The sequence below is a fragment of the Sarcophilus harrisii genome, chromosome 3, assembly GCF_902635505.1.
Source record: "Sarcophilus harrisii chromosome 3, mSarHar1.11, whole genome shotgun sequence".
Classification (NCBI taxonomy): domain Eukaryota; kingdom Metazoa; phylum Chordata; class Mammalia; order Dasyuromorphia; family Dasyuridae; genus Sarcophilus; species Sarcophilus harrisii.
In genome coordinates, this window is record NC_045428.1 from 69,618,987 (window position 1) to 69,640,815 (window position 21,829).

General features: G+C 32.0%; 1 protein-coding gene across 5 annotated transcripts in view; it reads left to right on the plus strand.

The window, feature by feature from the left end:
• Positions 1-21,829, plus strand: part of IKZF2 (IKAROS family zinc finger 2) — a 190,821-nt gene that overhangs the window by 154,739 nt on the left and 14,253 nt on the right. The gene's annotated exons all lie outside the window — the stretch shown is intronic.

Genomic DNA, 21,829 nt, shown 5'->3' on the forward strand with positions numbered 1-21,829 from the left:
CCTTTTCAAAACATTATCATGACAAAGTTATGTAATTGGGATTGGGAAATTGATGTGGCCTATATCACTGATTCTTCTTATCTCTAAACTTGAATTTGACCCACAAAACTTAAAGCTTAAATATAAATATCTAATCTTATTTTTAAAATGTTTGGCTTTCCCAACAATTTCAACACTATTACCTTGGAGATATTACCCTTGTTTTTTCATCTTTCTTTTCCTCTATGTCTTACTCTTAGAACTAGCAGCTGTTTAGCTGATAAAGAGGATGTTGGTAGGGATATTCCTATGTGCCTGATTGTAAAGTTCGTTTTTAACCTTTACTTTCCTATATGTTTGTTGTTGTTATGGTTGTTTTCTATTTGCCATGAAATTTCTCTCTGGGTCCATGTCATTGGATTCTTCTGATTATCTGCTGCCTCCGATTCTCCTTCCCTTTAGGTAGGTAAAATAGTCTTTCTAAATTCCAAATTCCTGAAGATTATTATCATTGTAAATGCCTTATGTTTTTTAGAATATGTCTTTCTCCCATGAAAATATTCTCTTGTGGTACTCTCTCTTAATACTAGTACAAGATTTCTCCATTTTCCCTCATCTTATTTCCTCCCTTTACATCCTTACCCATTTTCCTGTAGTCTTTCTTTTTTCCAATAAGTTGTTTTTTCTTTCATTGTTAAACTTTGACATCACACATTGCTGTTTATTCTTCTCTTTTCCTCTCTTATGTGTCCTCCCATTCTGTAGTTTAGTCGCACAAAAAAGCTTGGTTGACCTGTGGACAAAATTAGTCCATGATATATCAGGTCTATTTTTTGTGTATAGAAGTTCTAAAAAGTTGTCATATAATTTCTTGGATTAAGATGTTCAAGTTTTTTTGAGTCTTCTTCTGGGAGATTTATAACCCTTAAATTGTATATATCATGTCTTCAGGATCAATATGTTTTGCTTATATGAAGATTTTTTTTGGTATGAACATTATTGATTTTGCTTTTCTCTAGGCTATCTTTAATTTCTATATATTTGCATTCCAATCAGTTATTCTCTTTCATTTCTTTGATGAGATTTACCATTGTGGATTAATTATTTTTCTTTTGTCAAATTCTACAAAGACGACAAATTCTGTTTTCATAATTCTTATTTCTCTTTTAAACAATTTAGATTACATTCTGCGGCAGTTTTGTGTTCTCTTGTGAATTGACAAAGTCTTCCCCCTTATTAGATGTTTATTCATTTTCTTTTGTCTTACTTTATTCATTCATAGAATCTTTTAGTTGATCTGGAGGCCATATCCCCTTATACTGCGATCTTTCCTATTTATCCTTATCTGTTTACATTTAAGGGCTTTAACTGAATTTTCTCCCTTTTCAGAGCTTTGTTAATTTCTGTCTTGTTTCTTTATATTCCCCTTTTGCTCATTTTCTTACTCTTCACCCTTTATTAAAGTTTCTATGGAGGCTAGATCTCAAAGCCACTAGATTTAAAAGCCATCTTTGCCTCTTTCCATTCAGGGCAATTCACATTTCACCATCAATTTGTGCCCCAAATGAGTTCTGAGTTGATAGTCCTGGCCCCAGTTAGATATTGAGCCCTAGTAATTACTAAGGTCCTAATATACTCTAAATTTGATATTTTTCACATTAGTGTGGGCGTTATCATCTTGTAAACATTGTACCATGATTACACTGTTCAAATAAAGAAAGAAAAAAAAAAAACTAAGCAATTATGCCAACTACTGTACTAAACAGCTTTACAATATTATTTCATTTGATCCTGTCAATAATCGTACAATTGATAGAGATGTGATATTATGAGCATTTTGTAGTGGAATAACTGAAGCAACAGAAGTTAAGTGATTTAAGTGAGGTCTGATTTGAATTCAGATCTTCTTAACCTCAAGTCCAGTGATCTATGCATTTCACCTTGCTGTGGCCATTACAACATAATGTAGTACAAGTTTCTACTTTTTTGTCATTTATGCAGATCATATTTCATTATTCTGTATTCCCATACATTCTTCTTTAGCAGCTTTCATAGCAAAAGGAGAGGAACTCCTTTTGGGACTCACATAATTTTGAAAGTTAACCTGTTTTCTTAAAAGTGAGACTGTTGATCATCCTTAATCTTTTTAATTTTCTAAAATATTAAGGATATTTTAATGATCAAAGATAGTTAGTTGAAAAGATTGAAAAATTACCAACTCATTAATAAGTTTTTGTTACTCAGCTAAATTCCGTGAGGGAAAGAATCGCGTGATATATAATTTTTTGGGGGGGTCTCTCCCAGAGCATAGTATATTGCTCTAAATGCAATGCATACTTGAAAAACTCACATTTATTATGTATGTCAGGTTTTGAAATCTAATAGTTACAAAACTTGTGAGATGATTATCATTTGAAAACAAAGAAGTTGTTTATTTTTTACAAAAAACTAACAAATACAAAAAAAGTCTGAATATATTCAATTTATTAAATGCTTAGACTTGCCATCTCTGTAAAGGAATGAGTTTGGAGTGATTTTTGTAGTCTTTGAAACAAAATTTCCTTGTAAATTTTGTAACCTATTTGTATTTTTTTTGCTAATTATAATTTTTTATCAGCTATCAATTTTAGATGTGCAAAATTTATCCAGAGTTTGAAAAAATTACATTCAGTATTTGTGATTTCTGGTTCATATCTATTATTAAATAGTTTTGTTTTTAGCTTTGTCTGAGATTCTTAAGACATGGGCCATGATTCTTAAGTAAATAGAAAGTAAAACTTTCAGAAGTCATTTATTCCAGTTGTGCCAGATTCCTGCCCACTATTCACATGTAATTTACAGAACCCCAAATGTTTAAAATGTCAGATTAAAATGCCATTAGACAATTTTTAACAAAATAAATAAAAATAAAATACAATGAAGATAATGGTCATTTGTCATTTTCTAAGTCAATGAATATCTAACAGGGATCTTGGATTATAGGCTTGAATTACTTTGGAGAGATATATACATACAGACATATACATCTATACAGACATATATGTAAATACATACATGCACATATAGGTATGCATATATATATATATATATAGTTGTAGTTTATTTCTAAAGCCCTGTGTGGGCATTGTTATACTACCTAGCTTTGTGATATTTTTGATGTTTAGCATCTTACTTTGGTGTTTCCCCCATTTCTTGGTATCCAATCTAATTTAAATCCATCATGTCCTTCCTAGGAGAACTAGACAATAAGCCATCCATATTCCTGTCAATTGAACAACTGTCATCTCTCTTTTGGATTATAATTTTCTTAAAGATGGGGGAGACCATTTCAAAATGGTACAGAGTTTTACATATAGTAGCAATAAATATTGAATGATTAATGCCATTTTTCTCTAATAATGTACTAACTTACCTATGTGACATCAATTGGATATTTACATTGAAGTTTGTTTGTTTTCCTCTCCAATAGTGATAAGGGATTGGAGATAATTTGTGTTACTTTCTAGATCAGTCCCTCTGTCATCAATTTTCATGTTTTTAGGCTAAGATTCTTGTTTGTATCTTCTGAACAAAGTTAACTTACTTGAGTCATAAAGAGGCTGAACATGAAACTTTGGCTGACCAATACTATGTTCCACCACATTGAGCTAACCAAACATTTATTCTTTCTAGGCTAAATAATATCAACTTATTTACTTTTTCCTTTAGATCTTGTTCTCTAACCATTTTATTTTGAAGTTTTGGTTGTGATAGTATATATGTTTTCTTTTTTTAAAATCCCTTTTCTAAGCTTACTACATTTTTGAATTTTGTGAAGTGACAGACTGAATATCTTATGAACATGAATGTTTTGAGTAGCCTTGGATAGAGTGGCTTTATTATTTACTACGATTGCGACATTAGATCAGGTATTTCCATACTTAACCCTGGTTTGCAAAATGTAAAGTTGTATAGTGTTGTGGCTGGATTAGGTGATCTAAAACATCCCTTAAGATTTAAATACTGTGATCCTAGGCATGTGGTAATTACTGTACAATTTATTTATTAGAATGAATTTAATAAATTATTTTGTGGTATTATTTTTATAGTAACATTAAATAGTTAATATTTAGTTTCTGATATTCCATCAGAAAATTTAGCTTCTTTCCACAATTCTCTTTATTTTATAGTTGTGATTTTTTAAAAATTGACATCTGATTAGAGTTTTAAGCCCTTTGTACCTAATTTTTTATTGTTTGACAAATTTGGTGATAATACTGCTAACTTATGCCATTATATTACTTGCATATTAAGTAGTATCCAGCCTTATAGAATACTAGTTGATATGTAATATTTTACCATTTTTGAGGGAAGGGGCTGTTTTCGCCTTTCTATACGCACAGCTTAGCATGGAGCCTGAAACGTAGCAAAACACATAAAAAATGTTTCCTTACTAACTGCCTGGCAAGTCACTCGGCAGTGTGATTATAGTAATTTTTCTTGGTCAAGTGATTTGTAGTATATAATGTTGATATGGATGGAAATAGCAGCTATTTTGCCCTTATTTTAGTTTTTTAAATAAATTTCACCACTTTCAAGTCTTCAAGTAGTTGCTGGATTAGATTGATTCCAATATAACACAGAAGCAACAGAATAACATTTTTTCTTCTCTAGAGAAAATTTGCTATTTTTCTTAAGCCTAGTTCCAGAACTGATTAGCTTTGTGACCATCAGCAAGTTACTGAATTTTCTAAGCTGTGAAAAAATATATTATAAAAATGATGGTAGCGGTGATGGCGGTGGTGATAATGGTGGTGGTGGTGGTGGTAATACTGAGGAAGATGGCATTTGTCTACAGCACCTTAAGGTCTGAAATCTACTCTATACATTCTTATTTTATTCTAGCCTCACTAGATCCCTGTTAAATAAGAAGGCACTACCGACTTAATTATCTTTATTTTACAGATGAATGAACTAAAAAAAGCTACATGTCACATAGCTTGTAAATGTCAGAGATAGAATTTATACCTACATCTTCCTAACATCAGCAGCTAGCATACTATCCAATACTATATTGCCTCAAGATAGATAATAATTATTACTTACCTTACAGGATTGTTATGAGGAGAGCACTTTGAAAATCATAAAACATTATGTAAGTGTGAGGTTATACTCTTTAACTTCTTGTTAATCATACTTTTTAGAGCTTATAAAGCACTTTTTCCTTGAAACTATCTCCTCTTTCAGAGGAGTAAATATAATTATAATAATATGCATGGCTCATTCACCTTTAGTATAATGTCAGTCAGTTAACAAACGATTAGGTCCTGTATCATGTACTGTGTTAGACACTGAGAGGAAAGAGGAAAGCTAGTTTTTAAAAAAAAGGACTTGGAATGTTTCTTTATACCAGTAGAAAATAGTTTTCAAAAGCAGTGTTAGTTTAGATTAATATAAAGGTGATTTGCCTTCTTTGTTGAATATATGATACATATTATAGTTTTCAGTATTCTTACTTGGATAAGAATATTGATTCACCAGAAATACTGTTTTTTTCCATATGATTGCTCTTAATTCTAAAGAAGTGATTCCCTCAGTCAGATTATTGGATACTTCGTGTATCTGACTTATTTTTTTTTTCATTGTGGAGATTCCTGTCATTGATATAGATCATAAAGTCTCTATGACTTAGAATATGATATATTCACAGAAGTTGCACAGATTAGAATATAACAGAGAACTTACAAGAGTAAATTAGATCTTATACATGAGACTGAAATGAGATTTCAGTTGTAAATCAGAGCCATATTAGGGAAAGAGCTTTCCTATATCCTAACTTGCAAAATTTTTCTATATTGCTACCTACCTTACTTAAATAATGTCTGAAGCCACACACATTTGTTCCTAGAAGTTGTGGCATCAGCTCCATCCCTTACATAGGTATACAGCAATCCTTCAACATTCTCTCAGTTAATGTGGAACCTTATCACCTTCCATATTCCAGGAACAGCCAACAAGAATTGCAACAACCTGCAAAATTCATCAGGGGGAAAATGAAAATAGAGGAAAATGTATCATGTACCATAATCAAGTCAGTGCTAAAGAATAAAGGGAATCACAAGCTAATTGTGCAATATGTCAGAGTCTGATTCTTTTTGTACAGCAAAATAACGGTTTGGTCATGTATACTTATTGTGTATCTAATTTATATTTTAATATATTTAACATCTACTGGTCATCCTGCCATCTGGGGGAGGGGGTGGGGGGGGCAAGAGGTGAAAAATTGGAACAAGAGGTTTGGCAATTGTTAATGCTGTAAAGTTACCCATGCATATAACCTGTAAATAAAAGGCTATTAAATAATAAAAAAAAAAGAATGAAGGGAAAATAGTTCCTGTATTCTCTCAGAAATAAATGAAGAAAGTAAATTAAGCACTGTGTAAAGCACTGTGCTAAGCAAAGGAATACAAATAAAATTAAAATAATTTCTCTTTTCAAGAACAAAAGGGAGTTTTGAGCTGCAGGTTAAATGGAAAGGTCCCATGCTCCTTAAGAATGTTGTGCAAATTTGTACTAGTTCCTGATTTTGAATGATTTGACAGGAAAAAAAGAGGGGGCTACAGAAGAATGGATGAAGGGGCAATTTAGAAGGATTGAAATAGGAGACAGAAAGAGGAAAATCTTGATTCATTGGTGAAGGAGATCCCTTGGAAGAATATTCACAGAGGAGAGAAATAATCTGTAACAGGAGATGAACACCTTACAGTGAGTAAAAATATGCAAGGATTTGTCCTCAGAGAGGCAACAATTTCTAAGAGAATGTTGTATCCTCAAGGGAAGCAGAGCCCATAGGGAACACCGATAATCAGAAGAGTAAGAGGCATGGGTTCTTAGAGAAGAAATCACTGAAAATGGTAAATGATTTGATCATGGGAAATTCTTGAGGGGAGAAATGGACTGCAAAATCAGAAACAAAAGAAAATCTCTATCATGAGACCATAGTTATATGACCCATGCAGGAATTGACACTACTAAAACAATAGAAAAAAAGGGGAGAATGAGCCAACCGACAAGGCAATAATATAGAACTTGTTTAGAAGAAACTCAAAGTAGATACTTTCAAAGCTTTAATCTCATGTGGAACAGAGACTAAAGAAGGAATAAATAAGTATGAGGACCATGTACCAAAAAATAAAAGTTTAATATATACAGAAAAATAAGAGAATAAATGAATTAATGAAATGAATGAATGAAAAATGAACGAAAAAAACTTCTTTTAGAAGTTGAAAGACAGGAGAGGAAGAAGGATTTTACTTAAGTTCTTAACTGAAAAAGAAAAAAAGTGGCGAATTGCATAACGTTCATTGTTTGAATTGAAATAAATTCTGTGGAAGTAAGCATTATCCCTTCTTTCTGAAATGTAAAAGAGAATACTATAAAAAAGTCAGCAAATGAATAGGATTTTTTAAAAATTATGATGGATGAAGTTGGGGGAATGAAACACATTCTGTTTATGAGAGATAGCCAAGTCATTTGGAAAGATCAGTAGTCCATGCTAGCTGGCATATAAATTTTAAGAACAGTCTAAGATAAGGCAAGGAAAAGTAGGTTGGAACCAACTTGTGAAAGTTCTTGAAAAATAAGCTGAGATATTTGAACTTCATTTGTTGAGCAGTAGAAAGTCACTGAAAGTTTTTTAGTGAGAGCATGATGTTATTAATAGCCCCATATTAAGATAAGTTGTGTCATTCCTATATTCCCTATTCCTCCCTTCTGTCATTGCTTCAGCGTGCTGTGCAGGATTTCTCAACTATATCATCCATTTTCTGATGTACTTGAAAGAAGAAATACCACAAGAGACCTGTAGACCTTTTAAAACATGGACATTACTGAAACTTATAAGCCCTTTTAGAATATAAATACAAGCCCTTTATAGCCTTTTTAGAATGAGGAAGTTACTGGAAGCTATATTATTGTCTGTTTTATGTGAATATTTTAACACAAAAGAGTCAATATAGCACATGACTAGTAGATTATGACAGGCAGCTTTTTAAAAAGATAATAATATTTTAAAAACCATTTATTAACAGAACTATTTTCTATAATTTTTCTGTTTTTTATATTATTTAGCAGCTATAATAGTATTAGAGTAATCTAGGGCTAGCTTACTAATGAACACCAGTGGCTCAGCTTGTACTGATTCAGAAGTCAGTCCATGTGTGTCTCAATGCTTGCCTTGTAATAACCCTATATTGAGTATAGTAAAATTTGTCCTGGAGGCTTTCCATGAGAAGGAACTGTTTTCACCTGATCTGTAGCACTGGCATCTGACCAACTCACTGTTTGATCTCCCAAGTGTGAACTTTCCCCACCCTCTGCCCCTCCTTCCTTCCTGGAGGCGGCTGGTGGAGGTGGATTACACTGAGCATTACACAAGCAGTGTCAGTTGCACACATGATTTGCATAACTGTGCTGTGCTGATTTCGCACACCTAGTGTACTCTGGAGTCAGTATTAGGTCTTTTCCTGTGCTCAGTGCAATAGAAACTGTGGGGGGAGGACTAACAGCTTCATTTCTGCTCATATTTTAGGTCAGACAGTAAAATAATCCCAACCTTCCAAAGCAGTAAATAACTTTTTTCTTATTCTCAACAAAGGAATCATCTTGTTGCATATACACACACACACACAGACAAAGAGAGACAGAGACAGAGACAGAGAGTGTATATGTGTGTGTATGTGGAGGTAAGATCAATGTCTCAAGAGGGGGAAAAATTTCTACCAGGAATGAAAAGACTCCAATTTCTGACTTGTACTTACTTTAACATAGCCTTTTCAATATGTCAATCAGATCAGATATAAACTGGGATCTTGATTCTATATTCCCATAACAAGGAGTTCAAAAGCAAAAGGGAGGCATCATAAGATTCTTTATTCTTTAAAGTACTTTTAGTGACACTGCTTTTGCCAGCTCTATTAAATCAAAACGTTTGGGAGCATTTCTGAAGTTACACACGCTCTGCTGGCATGAGCATGGGCAGCTCCTGGATACTGCCATATATTTTTTTGCTTAATATCTTCTTTCTGAGCATTATTTTCCTCATCTGTAAAGTGAGGAAATTGAACTATATCATTTCAAAAAATCCATTCTAAGTCTGAATCCTGCAATTCTATTTGAAAAATCTTCCACTTTTCCTTTCCAGAAAGCTGAGTCGGCAGGTTTGGCATGCTTGGAACTCCATGGCCTAGTGGTAAGGCTGAATGCCAGGTTCATTACTCACTCAGTACCAGAAGAGCACGTCACATTTTTTTTGGTTGTTGTTAAAGCTAACCTCCACCCTTTTCCTTTATTTTTCCTATTTGATCCATGTAGATGAGTCAAAGAAACCTGTTCATCCACAGCCTGTACTATCTTGCCAGATCTTGGAAGTTTCCCATATGGCAAGGGGAAAAAATTAGGACAGATAAGGAAATAAAACTAAATATTAAACATTTGTCCACAAGTAAAAATGTAATTAGACCATAATTATCACCTTTTAAAGTATTGTGAATTTAGTGCTGTAATAATGATAGTAAAGAAGTAACATACTTATAGTAACATTTTATTTCAGAAGTTGCCTAGTGTTTGACAAATATTTAATAAAAGTTTCAAATCAAATATACTTGCATGAATAGAAGTATATTCTCCCATGATTACTCAGGTTTGAAATCTATTTTAGCAATATATGATCTTGGGTATATCTGATGGTCTTATCTGTCCTTAAGTATAAAGCCCTTCTTAAGTCTTCCTTCATAGCACTTCATCTCCCACTTCAAAAACCAAGCCCAGTGCCTGAAATGCATTCCCTATTCACTCATCTTTACCTCTTATAGGCCCTCATTTCCTTCACAATTCATCTTAATAATCATTTGTACATGAAACATTTCACGATTGATAATACTCTCCCAATACTTTGCATATATTTCATATGTGTGTGTATCTTATAGTAAATATTCTGTACTCTAATAAACAGAATAAAGTAGCACTGGGATATGGAAGGGAGGAGGTAGAAAAAGACTGGGGAAGAACTCCTGGGGGAGGTGGGATTGGACTTAAATTTTGAAGGATGCTTGAGAAGCCAGTGGACATAAATGGTATGGAGACAAGAAAGCAGATATTCTAGATCTAAAAGAATATGCATTGGGAAAAGTAAAATATAGGAAGATAGGAAGGAGACAAGTTATAAAGGGCTTGCCAAACAGGAGTATATTTTTGTTTTAGAGATAATAGGGAAACATTGGAGTCTATTTAGTAGGTAAATGATGTGGTCAGACTTAAATTATTTGCATCAAGGGGTTGTATGGAGAATAGAGACAAATGGACCTATTGAGACATTGTGAAAGTAGAAATTTTAAAAATTAGCAACATATTGGATATGTGGAAAGGAGTCTAAGATGATACAAAGATTTTAAATGTTGGTGACTAAGCAAATGATGCTATACTTGGCAGTAAGAAGAGAGGATAGGATTGGGGGATATAATAAGTTCTGTTTTGACTACCTTATGTTTTGAGTTGCTTTCAAGATACACAATTCAAGAGGTCCAAAAGGCAATGGTGATGTGAGACTAGAACTCAAGAAAGAGGTTATGATTGGATATCTAGTGAGTCCTCTGAAAAGAGTTAAATATTGAATTATCACCAAGAGAGACAGTGTAAAAAAAGAAAAGATGACCTAGATAAAGTCTTAGGAACACATAGATTTAGTGTGGATGAAGAACCAGCAAAGGAGACTGAGAAGCAGTGGTCAAGTAGAGAACCAGTAGTAAGTAGCATCGTGATGACCTGGAGAATTAAAACTATCTAATAGAAGAAAGTAATTAAAAGTGTCAGAAATTGTAGAAAAGTCAAGAAAGGTGAGGACTGAGAAAAGACCTTTTAGATTTGGTCACTGAAATCATTGGTAATTTTGGAGTAAGTTCAATGATCAGGTTAGAAGCCACATTGCATTAGGTTTAGAATCAAGTCAGAAGAGCAGAAATATAAGCATTGCTTGTAGAAGTTTTCTCAAACAGTTTATTTGGGAAGGGGAGAAGAGATATAGAATCAGAGCTACCTGAGATGGTACAATCAAGTGAAGGCTTTTTAAGATTGGGAAAAACATTATTTTGTAGAGTAATAGAAAAGAAGCCAGTAGTTAAGGAAAACTTAAATAGTAAACAGTGAAAATGTCAGGATGATAGTGGGGTCTAGAGAAGAATGGATGGGTTTAGATTAAGAGTTTTCCTTGTAAAGGAAAAGACAGGAGAGAGAAAATAGGTGACTGGTGTGAGAGAAGGAAGAGAGAGTTGTTAGGGAATAGACTCAGTTTTTTTTCAATGAATTATGAGGTGAGATCCTCAGATAAAGAGAGTAGAGAAAGAAGGTCTGTGAGATGCTCATTAATGATGAAATTCAATGTAATCTAACGTCCTTGGGGTAAAGATTTCTCACTTTTGTGCTTTACATAAGACCTGAAACATTGGTGCTTAATAAGTATTTGTTGTGCTTGGTTTTTTTTCAGTCTTTTTTTAGTTGTATCTAACTCTTTGTGACCCCATTTGGGGTTTTATTGGCAAAGGTACTGGAGTGGGTTTGTCTTTTATTTTCCAGCTCATTTTACAGATGAGGAAACTAAGGTAGAAAGGGCTAAGTGAGTTGTACAGGGTCATACAACTCGTAAATGTCTAAGGCCAAATTTAAATTCAGGAAGGCAAGTCTTCCTGACTCCAGGACCTCCATCTAAGCACTGCTTATGAAGCTAGGATATAGTTGGTTTGTGATAAATCTCTAACATGGTAAGAAATCAAATAGATTTAGTAGGGAGTATGGGAAGAAAGGTAAAAGGGACAAAATTATTCCTAGAACAGTATGTATTCATAATAGTCTAAAGATTCCACATTCTCTTGTGTATGTTATTTGATCATTTTAATTTAGAAGTAAACCTATTATAAGAAGAATTTTTGGTAACATCGCAGATATAATATGAGGGGGGAAAACAAGCAAATCCTTATCACAAAGAAAGTTAAGTTTGGAGTAATGGTAATGTTGGTTTTTGTGTCTCATTTTCTCAGATAAGTCCCTAAAGAGCTCGTGGCCTAATTGTTATTTTTATTGGTCCAGAAATTAGCACTCTTACTTGGCAAAATACCAAATAGAGGGGAAAGTCTATGCTTGATTATTACATATAAGCATATATTTCCTTATGGCAGAATTATGGCAATAACCACCATCAGGTATTTTAAATGATAACACAATGTTTTGAGGATATTTCCTGGCTAGATTTTCTTTCTTTTTCTCTTTTTATAGAACTATCCTTGTCTATCTCTTAACTTCTAGTGCTAACTTAGAAGACATGGTTGTGGTTTTCAAGTAATTTTGATTAATCCTCTATTTTATTATTTATATTGAACTTTTCCTCTCAGTTTTTCAATGTAAAACCCCTTTAGGGGAATCACACATATCATGAGTATATCTGATGGTTTGAATTTTGGACAGTTATCTGAAGGGTTTTCCCCTCCTGTTGAATATGTATGCCCCACTTACCCTATTGCCCTAGTTGCAATTTTTGTGTATATTTTCACTGGAAAATTTTGGCCATTTCCAGATTTCTGCTAGATTTCCTTTTTTTTAAATTGACAGTCCATTTGGTGTGGAGCTGACCTTATGTTTCAAGTGCTACGGAGGAAGTATCTCCAAACCATCACTGACACCCAGGCCCTATTTTGCAGGGTTTGGGGACTATTTCTCATGAAGAAACCTTGGTGGGAGCTTCCTCTACAAAATATCAGGGATTTCCCCCTGTTTTCTCCTCTCTTCAATTAGAATTGAAAAAGCAGGAGCATTATGTAGGAAATACCAAGAGTTCTAACACATTAGAGCAGGATAAAAGTTTAAATTGACTATTTGTTCCAAAGCCCTCAATTATAGATAAGGAAATTCTGGCCCAGAAAAGTAAAGTATTTTAAGTTGTACAAAATTGTAAATGGAAAAGTAATGATTTGAATCTAAATCTTTTGTCTTTTAAGCATAGTAAACTTTCTACTATACTATACTTTGGAAAGATAGGAAAAAGTGAAACTGCTATAAGAACTGCAAATGAATAGCCCAGCTAGAAAAAGGGAAGAATTCTTCTAAATATGAATTCCTTTTCTATCACCTTTCAAACAACTAAGCAAAACATTTGTAACACATTTTGAAAATAAACTTTTATTTTTACTCCTAACTTTCTACTTCACATTTGGTCTTGGGATATTTGCTATATTTTAACTCTATGCCTTGTTTATAAGTGACCCCATAATTGAGATCTCTAACATTTATGAACCATCTTAAACATTCAAAATTTTTAAAAATAAGAGTTAAACATAATTTATTAAGTTTTGACTTTTTGCCTATACCTTAGAATGTAATAATTATTGAAGAGTTTTTCTTTTGAAATTACCCCAACTCCATGCATTAGTATTGTAATTTTGGGGATTCTGATAATAATTTTTATCTTCAGAGTTTCCAAGGATTTTGATTCAGTTTATCTGGTAGATCTTATTTGGATCATTTGGTGGAATTTTAATTCTTTCTATTTAACCTCATCTATAGCAAAGGAACAAAATGGATTTAATCATCAGCAATTTCTTTATAATTTGATCAGGCAATCTTTCTTTGGCATGTCATTTAGGGCCATATATAGAATTAAAACAGAAGAAACTTGTTTTTTATTCTTATGTTTAGACCATGTATGTTGTAGGAGGCATATGATGAATAAATTATTTTCTTCTTCTTTTTATCAGGGCTTAGAAATTATATTTTATAATATGGTTAAAAAGTGTCAGTATTAATTAGTAACCTAATGTTTTAACATTCTTGATTGCAAATGATCAAGAAAGGAAAAAATGTTGATTACACAGTGTGTTAGTGCTAATCTGTCTTCACCTTTACAATTCTGTAAACAATTGGCAGATAAAAGCAGATGTCAAGACTGTTGTTTTGTGCCATGTAGGTATTTTTAGAAGAAACTGCATGAAAAAAATGAACCAAGGATAATAAAATAGGTTTTAAAATTTGTTCTGCTATTGATTTTATTAAATAGCATGTCATATGTATGTCCATGTGTATATAGCATGTGTGTATATATATATATATATATATGTGTGTGTGTGTGTGTGTGTGTGTGTGTGTGTGTGTATACTGAATGAAATGCCCTAAAAATTGCATGGAGAAAATTTTATTATCATTCATGATTTAGGGGTTATTTTTATTTTTTTTTATTTTTTTTATTTTAATAGTATTTTATTTTTTCCCCAGTTACAAGAAAGGACAATTTTAATATTCTTTTTTTTAAAAAAAGTTTTATTATAATAACTTTTTATTGACAGAACCCATGCCAGGGTAATTTTTTACAACATTATCCCTTGCACTCACTTCTGTTCCTATTTTTCCCCTCCCTCCTTTCACCCCCTCCTCCAGATGGCAAGCAGTTAGGGGTTATTTTTCTTTATTGGTTTCAATTGAAAAAGTCATAAGATTTTTCCAATAAATATAAAGGACTAGCACAAATATATTTTCTATTCCTAAAGAAGATTTTATGGATTATGTATAAAATATTCTTATTTGTATAGCTTTATAATTCTTTGAATAATTATTCTGTAAGACAATCATTTGAAGTGAATGTAAGGGATGTCTTTTTCACATTTTAAAAACAGAAAGTTACTCTTCCTCCCCCTCTAAAAAGTAGAAGTGCTGAATTTATTTCAGAAACTTTCAAACTATATCCATTTTTTAGGCCATTAAAATACTCTTATTATCATAGATGTGAACGACAGTAGGACTCCATGCAAAAGATTAGTTTCTTCCTATCCCAGAGCTGTTTATCATTGACTAATTCTGTCTCTCTAAAGCATTTGACCTCCATTTCCCCAAATATCAAATGAGGAAACTAGAATAGGTAGCATATATAGTCCATTACAACTTTTACAATTCTGTGTCATAAATGATTTCTGTTGTATAATACTTGTACTTTTCATGATTTTTTTTCACTTTTGACTTTAAAATTCAAAAGTGGGTTAAATTCAAGTTTTAAACAATATTAAATGCCTACACTATACATAGGATTAGGTTCTTAGGGATACAAAAATAAAAAATAAACAGTCCCTGTTCTGAAGGAATTTATATTCTACTAAATATATAAACCAATATAAGTTAATACAAAAGTGGTTTTTGGAGGAAGTTTGATAAGGATTAACAGCTAAAGAAGGAATCAGAAAAGAGATGACATTTGAGTTGATTTCTATTTGGCAAATATAAAGAGCACAAGCAAAAAAAGTGACTTATTCAGCTTTATCTAGTGTCTGGAACATAGTAAGTATTTTACTCATAGGAAGGAGATGTAATGTGAGGGTCAGGGAACAGATCATAGTCCAGTTTGAATGGAGCAGAGTGTTCATGAAGGGAAAAGATGTGAAATGTCTAGAAAGGTAAATTGCGCTCAGATTATGAAGGCTGTTGAAGTAACAATAAAAAGACCTGAAAGTTTTGTTTTTGTTGTTGTTTTTCTCAGTATGGAAATAACATGGTCCAATTTGTCATAAAGTCTATGAGGTTAAAAAAAAAAAAAGCTTTGCAGTGGAGGGGAAGAGAAGGAGGAGAGGAGGAGAAAGTGAGCCCAACTCTCTTCAAAACTGGCTCAAAGAAGAGACAATATACATACTCAATAGAGTATAGAAATCTATCTACCCTGCAGGAAAATAAGAGGGGAATGGGATATGGCAAGGGAGGAGGGTGATAAAAGAGAGTGCGTATTGTTCAATATCAAAACACTTTTGAGGAGGGACAGAGTGAAAAGAGAGAGAATAAATGGGGGAAATAGTTAACAATAGTAATTGTAAAAAGAATTTCAAAGCAAGTTTCTCTGATAAGGCCTCATTTCTCAAACATAGAGGGAACTGAGTCAAATTTATAAAAAGTAAGAGCCATTCCCCAGTGGATAAATGATCAAAAGATATAATCTGTGCCCCGAGAGCTATAAATTCATGCATATCCTTTGATCTAATGATAACACTAGTTGGTATGAATAGCAAAAGAGGTTTTTTTAAAAAAAAAAAAAAGAAAAAAGAAAAATAACATATATACCGAAAATATTCTTCTCAGGACAAAAAAAATTGGAAATTGAGGGTATGACTCAATAAAGTGTGGTATGTGCTTATGATAGAATATTATTGTTCTATGGAAAATGATGAGTAGGATGCTCTCAAGAAAAAAAAACCTGGAAAGTCCTTCATGAACTCAAAAAAAGTGAAATGTATACAAAGTAATAGCAATGTTCTCTGATGATCAGCTGTGAATGATTTTGCTATTCTCAATAGTACAATGATCCATGAATACTCTGAAGGACTTATGATGAAAAATCCTATCCATACCCAAAGAAGTAAATGATTGTGTCTTAATATAGATTGAAACATTCTTCATCTCTCACTCTCCCTTTTTTAACTTAATTTTTCTTGAAGGTTTTTATTTTCTTTAGGATGGGAGATCTATGTTTGTTTTATAACAACTTGACTTTTATGGAAATGTTTTGCACAACTTCCCAAGTGGTTTCTTAATTGTGGTGGGGATAAGGAAGAGAATCTAGAACTCAAAAATTTTAAAAACAAATGTAACAATAATTTTTGTTTGGGATATGACTGGGGAAAAATATTAAATAAATAAAATGAAATGAGGGAAAAAATTCTATGAGGAAAATAGAGTAGAGAGGAAAAAGGCTTAGAAGCTGGAAGCCCAGTTAGGAAATGATTTTAAAAATCTGAGGATAAATGAGGTTCAATGTTTTCTGTTAAAGTCAAGAAAGGGGAATGAAGGATAGAAATGTAATAGAAGTATAATTGCTAAGACCAAGCAACTAATTTGATAAAAAGGGAAGGGGGAGCAGAGTCTAAATTACTTTGAATATCACTTTTGGCACTATGTTTCCATAGGTTTTACTCTTTTTGTGTGTATAACTAATATACTTACTTGTGTTTCCTGTTGTTTCCATTTTTAAAGGGCTATCTAGGTGAGATCATATATAGAATATGTGTGACAATAACCATAAGTGTTTAAATTGCTCATGGGGCTCTCTCCTATGTTAATGATCTTACCCTATTAATATTTTAATATGTCTTCTTAGAATTAAAGTTAAATAATTTCTAGGAACTATTTTGAAGGCTCCCACATTAGTCTGGTATTGAAACTTTGAAAATTAGGTTATCGAGTATCTATTACTTAAGTGAATTAAAATAGTAATATGCATTTGTATAATTTGTTAATAGACTACATTAATTAAACTTATTTTTCCCACATTAAAGAAATAGGAATTGGAATGTGTTTGTATTATATTAGTCATATGGCAAAATAAGCTTTTCTCCAAAGAAATTAGATAATTTAGAGAAAGAATTGTGTCATTAAGATTTCTCTCTTTATAGTGTGCTATCTTAAGTTATTAGGAGATAGACTCTAAGTGGAATAGCCTAAGTCATTAGGTGATAGAAGTAATTATGGAAGCTGGTTTGATCTTTGTAAACAGAGTTAGTAAAATTGTCAGCTTATTTGGAGGAGAAAGAGGACAAGTGGACAGGTACTTAATCCATTCATCTGTAAACCCTACCTAAAAACAGTCGTTGTCTTAACAGTAACATACCAGCTTCTCTTAAGAGAGAATTCTATTTTTCCTTCCATAGTTGGGCTCTGTTCTTCCTCCCCACCCTTATCAGAATTTTCCAAGTGAAGAGTAGTATCTATAAAATTATACCTTTTTTCTCTTCTGGCTTTTTTCTTTTCTCATGTACTTTAGCCAGGTATCTGGTTGAATAATTCAAGCTCTGAGCTAATGGTATATTGTTTGGCACTTCTCTACTTAGTGCAAATGTAGTTGAACCAATAACATTTATATTTAGCTTTGGGCTAAGGCATTTTTATTTTAAAAGTAGAAATTGTTACTTTGAAAGCTATGATTTGTTATAAAAACTCTTTCAAACCCTTCCCCCTTCCAACATTAAAAAAAAGACGTAGCTGACATAATGTGAAAAAGGGACTCAATTGAAATTTTGTTAAGTGAAATAGCTTGAGCTAGATTAATATTTGTTAGCATTGAACTGTTTCTAGACATATAAAAGCCAGTGCAATTGATAGAACACTTAATTGAAGAATAAAAAGAGTTTTATATTGAAATTAGGCAATTTTTTTTTGCTGTATCTGACACACATAATTATCTTTTTTTATAAAGGCTAGTAATAGATTGAGTTTATCATAAGACTTTCTGAAATTAAAATAATAATCACATAAGAACTTTATAATTCATTAAGGTATGCAAGTAACATTTTAAGAAAAACTATAGATAGTATCAGAATAGGAATAGAAACCTGGATTCTTTTATCTCCCAACTGAAAACCACTTTAGGTGATGATCTGACTAGACTTGGCCTTTCTCCTCTATAAAAAGTGGAGGTTCATGCTCTCTCTGAGACCCCATAAACATAAGGAGTGTTTTACCTGATTGATTCTGAGGTAATAAAAATAGCAGACAGAATGGTTTAAATCTAATCTCTGGTTCTTATCACATATTATGTTGGAATAAGTCACTTGGTCTCTGTTTTCTTATCTAATTAAATTGAGAAATTATTGTCTTCACATTTTTTGTAGTTGATTTGAATGTTTATAATACTCAGTACAGTCTAATCACAGATATTCTTTGAACAATGCGCTTTCACTCTATATAGTGTTCTCTTGATACTACTCATTTCATTCTTCATTATTTTATACAAGGCTTCCCATGGTTTTTCTAAAATCAACCTGCCCATAATTTTTTATAGCACAAGAGTAATCCATCATAGTCATATACCACAACTCATTTAGCCATTTTCCAATTGATGGGCATCCCCAATTTCCACTTCTTTTCTTGCCACCACAAAGAGAACTTCTATAAATATTTTAAAATATGTAAGTTATTTTCCTTTTTCCTTGGATCACCTTGGGAAACTGACATAATAGTAATATTGCTTTATTGTTTTATAACTCTGGACATAATTCCAGATTATTCTCCCAAAATTTGGATAAGTTCACCATTTGTTTATTATTTTAATCAATCTGAAAAAGTATTGTTTTAAACAAAAACATACATAAGACTTATAACCTATCATTTGTGCTACAGATATAAATAAAAAAATTCTAGAGCATAGAAACTTTTACTACAGACAATTCTAAGATGTTTACAATTTAAATAGCATTTTCATAATATCTTATAATATATAATAACTTTATATATGTAATATATGTTAATGTTATATGTAATATATTAAAATAATATATAATATCTATATCATCATAACTTATAGATTATTAGGATAAAAACTTTAGAAATTTTCTTAAATTTTTCTTTTAGCTTACAAAAACATTTTCCCCCAATTTTATTTCTTTAATTTTTTTTCCTTCTACTTATAAAAAAGGGGAACTTATTTTACAGATTATGACCTGTTCAAATCTGAATGGAATAATTAATTTATTTACAGGTTAAAACATATACACTGACAAAACCCCAAAATTTGTTGTTTAAAAATTCAAAAGTCTCTGATGTACTAATTTTTTCAAGCAGCACTATGTGATTTTACTCTCCCAGGGGAAAAAAAGACAACCTGTAAACTTCAATAGAGATGTTTAAACACCTCATCTGGGCCTTGAACAGAAGAGAATGATTCTGTTTAAAGAAATATTCTGAAGAACAGTTAGGATTGGTATAATAGGAAAAATTTTATAATGGAAATGCTATTATGTGCTTTGTAGGTGATTGAGTAGTCATTTTTTGAAGAATAATAAGGATTATTATACACACAAAAGGCAGGTAAAATGATCACTAGATTCAAGATTAGTATGTGCATTCCAAAATTTTGCCACTAATGGGAGGGAGAAGGTAACAAACATTTTCATAGTGCTTTCTAACATTGGGCTAAAGTGCTTTACAAGTATTATGTCATTTAATTATTATACTAACCCTGCAAGATATACTAGTTTTTAATTATCCCCATTTATAGTTGAGGAATATGAGACAAACAGGTTAAATGACTTGCCCAGGGTCACACAGCCATTAAATACCTGGGGCTGGATTTGAACTTCAGTCTTCCTCTCTCCATTCCCAGAATTCTATGTACTATGCCACTTAGCTCATATTTTCTAAGCTTATTTTTATGGAGAAGTCTTTTGCTTTCTTCAATCCTCAGTTTATCTATAAAATAAAGATCATATACAGTGTTACCTATCCTTTAGGGTTCTTAGGAGGATAATAATTTATACATTTTAAGTACTACATAAATGTGAATTAGGAAGTGGTGGAAATTTCTGAACTTTATCTAGCTATTTTGTAGGCAGAATACTCTTGGTTCCAGTTGGACTGGATGAGATGTGGATAGATTGCATATTGTGGGCACTCTGGAAATAGTTGTTAATTGGCCCAGTGCAAATCTATATCTACTCATAAAGAAATAATCCAAGATGTCTGACTTACTGGTGGTGAAGTAATATTAATAACATCTTTGTTCATAAATATGAGAAGGGTATCAGTAAAGATATACGTTCTTGTAGAATTTAATTATGTTATGCTACATATTTTGGATGGAAGTATCACTAAACATTATTTGTTGTATAGTATTCACAATTTAGGGAGAAATGATAGCTATTTGCAGGGTTTTTTTTTTTCACCTAGAAAAGTATGAACTGTATTTTAATCTTTATCAGGAATGGGTGAAGTTTGTGATATCATGACAAAAACAAAGTAGAATACATGTTATTTGGATGTTGAAATTTTTCAACATTTTGAATGAGGGATTATTTTGGTATATATACAAAGAATTATTTTTCCAATATGAGTTTTTTTTACATTTTTTATTATAGCTTTTCATATGCAAAACATATGCATGGATAATTTTTCAACACTGACCCTTGCAAAAACTTCTCTTTTAACTTTTCCCCTCCTTCCCTGCACCCCTCCCCTAGATGGCAGGTAGTCCCATACGTGTTAAATATGTTAAAGTATGTGTTCAATACAATATATGTATATACCAATATGAATTTAAATGAATCATTTGGAGTCTCTTAGTTCTTCCTTATGAATAGTTTACTATTTCTATTAAGAATGTAATTTTAGCCCAGATTGGAGGTATGTTTCTCTAAGCAAAACTGATTCCTTCTTGGAATCAAACTCATGTTCTTGTTCTGATTGGTGTCTAAAGTGACTGATCAAGATTCCCTTAAAGCTTTTGTGGTGTTTATGTTGAATTGAATTTCTATCTAAAACCAAGAAGTATAAAAGTTCTCTATACCTTCCTAAGTTCCTATACTTTGAAATGTATTTAGTCAATGTTTAGGTTGATTTTTTTTTCTTTTAGAGAAGGTAAATTACTTTTAAATGCGTAAACCAAATATTTTAGTATGTTACTAAGCCCAACTAGGTGATGACTCTGGCAATTAAATGATAAATCTTCATTATACAATATGTCCATATTCTTGATTTTATTAGAATATGGATATAAAAAGAATCTCTTCACTTAGTTCTACTTCAAAGTTGTCCACATTTGACGAAATCTTACTCATTCAGAATAAGGAATAGAGAAGAGACACTATTATTTTCTACCCTCTTTTTTTCCCTTATTATTTTATTTTATTTTTTCATTTTTATTATGCCTTACATCAGTTTTCTTTAGCAAGGTTTCCTGGTTTGTTTTTGTTTTTGTTTTTTTTGCAAGGAGACAATCTTCTCTATTATTATTTACTTGCCAAAATGAATATTTCCTGCTCTACTTAAGAAAGCTCTTAGGTAGGCTTGGAATCTAACACACATATAA